Genomic DNA, 8036 nt, shown 5'->3' with positions numbered 1-8036 from the left:
CTTATACAGATGAGTTAAAACCAAAGCCTTTTAGAACATTCAGACGATGATGATTACATAATCAATGATTGTGATTAGAGCTGAGGCACTACACTAAGTAGTATGGAAATATTGTAATTTGCTACTTTTGCCCTTTGTAAATATGTAAATTAATGCTCCTTATACACACACAAATTTCTGTGATTAAACAAACATATTGCATTTGATTCCATTATACGTAAACACATGTATCTCTTAGTAAAACGTTCCTTGCAGTATTGGAACAGTTTGTTTCTATTCTCCTTCTTGTCATGCTTGCTTTTCTTATAGGAGATCGGGGAAGGTAAATGCAGTGGAGTAGCATACTAAATGAAGGTCAGATTTTGAAAGATGAACAATACGGCTCCTGCAACAAACATCTGTCCTTATCTGAGCAATAGAACTGGCATAGACCAAGCACAAACACTACTCCAATGCCACTGCTTTGTTCAGACATTTTGCTTTCAAAGGAGGATAGAGCTGAACAATACTCCCACACTGCACACCTTCCCCAAGACAAGTCAAAGCCAGCACTGCTATTCACTATCAAAACAAGTTCTCCTTGTGTCTCTTTGATGATGCTCCCTGTGAGTTGGCAAAAACAACAAGTTAAACAAGTAGATATCAGAGCCTGCTTGAACATTCAAACTAACAAAAAATTGTGATTCCTCTTTTCAAATGTAGCTAAAACTGATGCTTTCATAGGCAGAGGCCAGTGTGCTCTGGAGAAATATTTCTTCAGGATTCTCCCATTACAAAGTGTTTGCTCAGTGGCATACTGAAACATGTGCACATTGCAAACCCAAAAAAGAAGTCTATAGGAAGAGGGTCATGCACAGAGAGCTGTTATCTTGCATGCAACCATTCCATTGCTTGTGCTTAGAAGCACGTGCATCAGATTTGGCAGAAGTCACACAAGACACCACGCAGCTTACTTAGTGTTGCATAGACCAAGTTTTAAGCAGGTTGAAGCAGGTTGTGGTTGGATTTCACAGTTTCCCTACCATGTCAAAATGAAAGACACGTTTCTCCAATTAACTATTCTGATTGCTCTTAAGGACTGCTGATAACATTACAATGGCTGCACTGAAATTCCAACATACTTGTCTCCCCCTGACAGAGAGCACAGGCCAGGCATTCAGAGCATATAGAGTTACCAAGCCAGAGAAGAAACTAGTTACATTCCCAATTATTTCATTACAGCCATAAATAAGGTTGGAAGGTGACAGAAATGACAGCAAGTGTGTTGTCATCCCCAGCTCACTCAGCTCCTGCCTATCTAACCAACCAGGTAAGGCCACATCCCACTTGAGCAGCAAGGAAAACAGATGCCTACAACAATATACACATTCGACTTCCCAGTGCTCCTTACTCTTCCCTAGGAAATCTCAGAAGCAAATAAAACCATGAACACACTCATAGAAATAACAAGAATTGCAGAGCATTTGGCATCCTGAACACCTGGGCAGCCATCCACATCTGACACAAGAGCAGAAGTGATCTCAGAAGTACAAGCAGCTCATCAGTCAGCCTGGAAACTTTGTCCCTTGGGGATCAGGCTGACAAAATAGCAAGAGATCAACTTTGCGCTCATTCCTTTCTCACAGTCAGGCTCAATTTCTGCTTGAACAGTCAGCTCGTTAGATCTCAGCCATGTATGTGTTCATGCCACATATTTGTTACTGTCAGGACACGGAGGAACATTTCTCATCTGAAATGACAACACTGCTGACTGTCACTTCTTCACCTGCAAATGATCATACTTCATTTTTGCTGCTCTAGTTGCATCGTGAAAGGACTTCAGAGTTGCTTAAATGATTCAAAAGCCAATACAGGCTCCTATTTCTTCACATCTGTGTCTTCCCTAACCCTTAGAAGAGTCCTGGCCATGTGACACAAATGGACCACATTACCTCTAACCAGTGGAAACTACTGAAATTAATCACAACTGGGAATGTTTCTTGCAGGTTGGAAAGCTTTGCTCTACAGCTGAACTCAAAACACCAGTTAAAGTATACAGATCCTAATGTTCACCAGCCCAATGTGAGTAGCCTTTGTTTCCACCTGGACTGAAGAAGAAATAAGTTCAGTAAAACGAAATCAGAGATTATGAGAATTGCTGCCTCATTCAAAAAACTAACTTTCTTGTCTTTTGCTTGGAGTTCACACTTTCCTTCTGACATGAACTTGACTGTATCACTTAGTTTATCTGATAACAAAAAGGAGGAAAGGAAGAAAAATTCAATTTTATTGATAACACCAGGTAACATTACCAGTGTTAATGATTAGTTATGCGTAACAGCCAAAGTTGCGTGACTTACTTTTCTGGGAGTAGTCTGCCAGCAGGGCCACAAGCAGAATGACTACTAACACAAGGGGAAGAGAAAAATAAAAGAGGAAAATTGCAAGGTTACAACATGCTAACATAGCACTCAAAGAAACATTGCCCATTCCTTGCCTGCTCTACAGCATTACACTATTCCATTTTAGATTCCAAGCACTGGAGATTAACATAAACTCTCCCTTCGTTCTCCTACTCATCCATCTGTACATGGTCAAAATTTCTAGTTTGACTTGGAAAAATATTTGATTCATAGTGTTTGAGCAGATGTGTAACCAACTATATTTTGCAACAAAGCTAGAAGTTTTATAAGCGGGTTTTTGCATTCTTTGGAAAAGGAGACCATGTTTTTCTTCCACTGGGAGTCTTTTAGTAAATACAAAGAATACCACAACTAGGGAAGAGGCAGAAAAAGAGAAAATTAAGAAGTTTATACAACCTAAAAGTAACGCACAGAAGTGCTACTGCCTTACTGAATATCTCCAAATACTGAACTGAGTAGTTACAGAGACTAAAAACCAGGGCATTAGGAACAATGATCTTTAATGCATGAGCCTGCTTAAATATTTGATGTTAGACTCATAGCTCATCTCATCGTATTCATGTTCTGTCCATCCCAACAAGAACAAAGTCAGGCAAAAGAGCCAAGAGACCTGCATGCATGATCAAAAAGCTTATGTCAAAACTCATAACAAAAAAGGAAGCCTACAGAGGGCAGAAAGAAGGATGAGTAGCCTGTGAGGAAGACAAGAGACATTGTTCAAGCATGTAAGGATGAAATTAGATAAGCCAAATGCCATTATTAAATTAATTATAACCACAGATATCAAAGACAACAACAACTTCAAGTACATTGGTAAAAAAAAAAAAAAAATTCAAGGAAAAGAAAAATGTGGGCCCACTGCCAAAGGAGACGAGATCTGGTTATAAGGGACATGAAAAATATTGAGCTACTAAATACACCTTCTTTGCTTCAGTTTGTACCATCAAGGCCAGCTTTCAGGAATTCTAGGCCCCAGAGATCAGAGGAAAAATCCAGACTAAGGAAGAAGTGCCCCTGATGGAAGAGCATCAGGTCAAGGAATACCTATGCAAACTGGTGGTTTATAAGTCCATAGGCCCTGATAGAATTCACTCACAAGCGCTGAGAGAGCTGGCTGATATCTCTTTGAGGTCACCCTTAAACAGTCATAGTTATTGAGAAAAAGTACCTGGTGACTGAGGGGAAAAAAATTGGCGCTACTGTCTTCAAGAAGAGCAAGAAATAGGACTCAGGAAACTACAGGCCAGCCAGTTTCACCTCCATCCTTGGAAGATAATGGAGCTGCTAGTTCTGGAAACCATTTCCAGGTGAAGCCATTAGTAGTAGTCAGTGTGGATTCACAAAGGGAAGTCATACTTGACTAATCTGATAGCCATCTAAAATGAAGTGAGAGGCCTGGTAAACAATAGGAAACCAATGGATAGTGTCTGCCATAACTTGAGTAAGACTAAACAATTTCCCATCATCTCATAGACAGGCTGTTGAGGTCAGGGCTGGAGGATTAAGGAACAAATTCGTCAGTAACAAGTGGAGTACCTCAGGGTTAATATTAGGTTAATATTAGGCCCAGTCCTTTTCAACATCTACATTAATGATCTGAATAATGAGGAAGAGTATTCCTTCAGCATATTGGTTGAAGGAACAGAACCAATAGGAATGGTTGATACACATTAGATGGGCATGCTGATGTCTATAAAGAACTTCACACTAAAGGAATGGGCTGAAAGGTACCTCAAATTTCAAAGAGTGGAAAATCTTGCATCTGGAGAGAAATAATATCAGACACCAGTACACATGTTGCCAACATGTTGAGGGAGGTAATCCTTCCCTTCTACTCAGCACTGGTGAGGCCACACTCTGAATACTGGGTCCAGTTCTGTGATTCCTAGAACAAGACAGACATGGACATACTGAAGAGTCCAGTGAGTGGCCAGTAGAGTAATTAATGGACTGGAGTACCTTTTCTGTTAGAAAAAGAAGAGAGCTGTTCAGGCTGGAGAAGAAGAGTTTAAGGGAGAATTATGTCGAAGTCTATAAATACCTGAAGGAAGGTAGCAAAGAGGCTGGAGTCAGGCTTTTTTCATGGGTGCTTAATTCCAAGAATAAGACAAATAGGAACACAGGAGGTTCCACGTGAATACAAGGAAACATTTTCTGTGCAGATAATCAAACACTGGCACAGGTTTCCCAGAGAGACTTTGGAGTCTTCTTCCTCGGAGGTATTCAAAAGTCATTTGAACAACCAGTTCAAGTGTTTTCAGAACAAAGAGGTTGCATCAGAGACTTTCAATATCAACTATCCTGTGATCCTGGAAGACTAATGGTTGGATTTTTAGAGAACTTCAATGAATTGTTCAACCATAACAGCAATCTCCTTCAAGTAACTCAATTCATGCTAAGTTTAATGGGACTGTATTGAAGAGAGAGAATTGAAAGTTAAAAAAAAAAAGTTAAACAAGAAAAATCATCCTCATTCAGTAATTCAGTCCTCTGTCAAAATAAATAGTTATAAACCAATTCTACATTCTTGCCAACTAAACTTTTAATTTCATACTTAACTATGCTCACTGTGGCACTGTGCAACACCAAACAATTGCAATACACCTTTTTTTAACAGGAATTTACAAGCTTCAAAAAACGTTGTATATACCAGCATGGCTTATCCTTGTAAGCACTTCAACTTAATCACTGAAAAATCAAATTAAGTAATAGGCATGTGTCCATGCCCACCTGCCACATAGCCTTCATTTCAGACCATTGGAAGACACATATTTAGGACACCTTTCATATATTGAACAGTTTTGAGAGAGAATGCATTGACAATCCAGATCTGAGCAGCCTGACCTACTGCCAGATTTAGTGGTTGGTAACTTCGCCCATGACAGAGGGATTGGAACTAGATGATCTTTAAGGTACCTTCCAACCCAAACCATTTTTATTCTATGATCTGCTGCCTATTTATGCAAGATAGAAGTGCATCAATTAAGTGAGCAAGTGGTGAAATAGAAGAGACAGGATATTGAGACACAATGCTAGAACACAGCAGATTTCAGTTCTCAGGATTTTTGTGCTAGAAAACTTTCGTGCTTTATTCTTCATCACAATGTTAGTACACTTCTTCAAAGACCAAATTCAAGAAAAACAGAGTATTTACTGAAATAGGACTTGATAGGGTATGTACTGAAAAAAAGGCTACTGAAGTCAATGAGCACATATAGTCTTAGTTCAGCTGATGTTATAAGGTTACGTTTGGTTGCATAATATCTCAGAAATGTTTCAAGCACACAAGGAAGGAATTAATATAAGAAACACTCCAAAATCTTGAACTTGTTTATGGAATGATTTTCTTTTACTTGGAGTTGGACTTGCCTGAGAGACTGATTTCAGCAGTTTTGTTAACATGGACAACACTTCTGCTTGTTTCACATAAGAGCTCTCAGAGTATTTTTCCATGACAAAATAAGCTTCAGAAGAGCAAGAAAAAAAAAAATAGTATTTTTCTCATTACATGAACACAACTATAGATGTTTTCATGATTTATCAGAATTTTATTTCAGAAGTATTCTAGTGTTGTGCTTCAGTGCCAAACTTGAATGCACTCAGAAGAATTTTCCTCTGAGTTGTCTTAGCACTTTCTGCTAATGCAAGATGTATCAGCCATTCAAAGCTTTCCAAAAGTGAAATACTTACAATCATCAGCAATATAAAAGAGAATAAGTTATTCCTCTACAGCATAATTACTGGAATACTATCATGAAGTTGACTTATTTATCAAGTATTACTTATCAAACCATTAAGTAGGGCATGATTTGGGTTGTTTGTTTGTTTGTTTTGGCTTTCTAACACAAGGAAACATGACCTCCTAGAGTTTCTTTTTTTTAGTATCAAGCCAGAAGTTAAATAATCAAAGACAGCTTGATACTAAAAAAAAAAAAACAAAAAAAAAGACAGACTTGTACAAAAAAGCTGCTTAAACTTTAGCGTATGAGAGTTGAATACTGATATTTAATTTCATCCAGCACCAGTAAACTCTTTGCTTAGTCTAAATGGAAAAGGATCTGAAATGAAGGAGGAGAACACTGTCTGGAATGCTAGTCATTTCAAATCAGTTTGTATGCCTTTTACAGAACATTTACACAATGTGAAGTTCAACGCTAGCAGTACATTATTGGGTGCATGTGCAAACACCTATATCAGAGTGTAGAGGCTTTAAAATAGACAAAGGGAGATGCCAGAAGGACTAAATTCAATGGTAAGAATACCCAGAAATCTGCAGAGAGGATAACTAAAGAGACTCTAATCCATTTTTTCATTTTTGAAGTGCTGAATTGTACAATAACATAGTTATGTGCAACAGAAACCTCAGTGAGTGATAGCTGTGTTAGCAATCACAAAGGAAAACTTAAAACCCATCATGAAATAACACAGCAGAGAGCACTAAGTACCCCCATCAAGGATGGCAGCCCAGCAAGACAAACAGGAGATCCCTCAAAAATAAAAAGTCTGTCTCCTTATTTTTTAAAACCAAGATTTGCTGAGAAAATAAGAACTAGTCAATGCTTGGTGCTTGTACGTTGAAAGTTGAAAGCCATTGAAACAGGGCTCATCTTCAGAGTAAGAGATAGACTATTATAGTTGTGTATCTTTTATTCATTTAATTTTTTACTATGATTGAAAGGCATGCCTGGAAACTGAGTTCAGGTGTACTGGACAGAAATATATTTAACACCAATTGCCAGATAACTGTTATGTTCATTTATTTTCAAAACCAGAAAAAACAAACAAGAAAATATTTTCTTTTCCTTATGTAAAGAACCAACGTCTCAAGTACCTGAACTAAGTAGCAAGGGCTGTTTTCAGAAGCATTACCAAAATCCTTACCTAAGCATGCTCTAGCAACACGTTCTTGAAAATAAATGCTTCTTGGTATAGATGCACATTTCAGAGGACAAGAGGTAGATAGTCCTTCTAGAAAATGCTGCAATACCAAAACATTGCACAGGCAGCTGATGTTCCTGTCCATTAAGTGAAATCATGAAATATGTGCCACTAAGAACAACTCACTCAATGTTTTCCTATCACGTACTCCCTCATCCTGTATTTTAAATTAATTAAGTCTCAGGCAACAACTCCACACCATCAAAAGGGTGCAGATTGATCTTCAGTAGTCACGTCACTACATTTGAGACTTATGTCATATTTTATGGATCCTCTCTCTCTGTATGCCACATCTCAAGACTTGTGATCTTCAGGAATGCTTTCTTACCATGGCCTACCACAAGCCCTATGTTGCAATGAAAAGAGGAAAGGTGGAACAACGCTCCAGAGCTTTGATTATTCTGGTGCAGTGGTAGCTAACAAGACTGACATCAGCTGAGCTTGCCACAGTGAGCACCCTCAGTAATTCCCTTCCTTCCTCAGCAGCCAAGAGACTCAGCCTACATATCTGAGTCACTGCTTCACATCCTGCCTTGCTTCAGCACTTCCTTATCTAAAGCAGAAGCTCCTCGGAGCAGCAGATTGAAATTCCAGCCACTTCAAAGAGGACAGCAAGAAATCCCATGTAAGTAAGATACCAGGTTTTCTGACTTGTATTAGAACTGCAGTAGCTATGCCTTTTTGGCTCATGTCTTT

At 38.6% G+C, this 8036-nt stretch overlaps 1 protein-coding gene across 3 annotated transcripts in view; it reads left to right on the top strand.

The window, feature by feature from the left end:
• The first annotated feature begins 7834 nt into the window (after positions 1-7834).
• Positions 7835-8036, top strand: part of LOC104914487 (programmed cell death 1 ligand 1-like) — a 33648-nt gene continuing 33446 nt past the window's right edge. For all 3 annotated transcript variants that reach the window (XM_085209341.1, XM_085209327.1, XM_085209332.1), the window contains exon 1: positions 7835-7965. The gene's annotated coding sequence lies outside the window, so the exon portion shown is untranslated. The remainder of the gene's footprint in view (positions 7966-8036) is intronic.

The sequence above is a fragment of the Meleagris gallopavo genome, chromosome 1, assembly GCF_905368555.1.
Source record: "Meleagris gallopavo chromosome 1, MGAL_WU_HG_1.1, whole genome shotgun sequence".
NCBI classification, from domain to species: Eukaryota; Metazoa; Chordata; class Aves; order Galliformes; family Phasianidae; genus Meleagris; species Meleagris gallopavo.
This window is presented reverse-complemented; position numbering and strand designations above follow the sequence as displayed.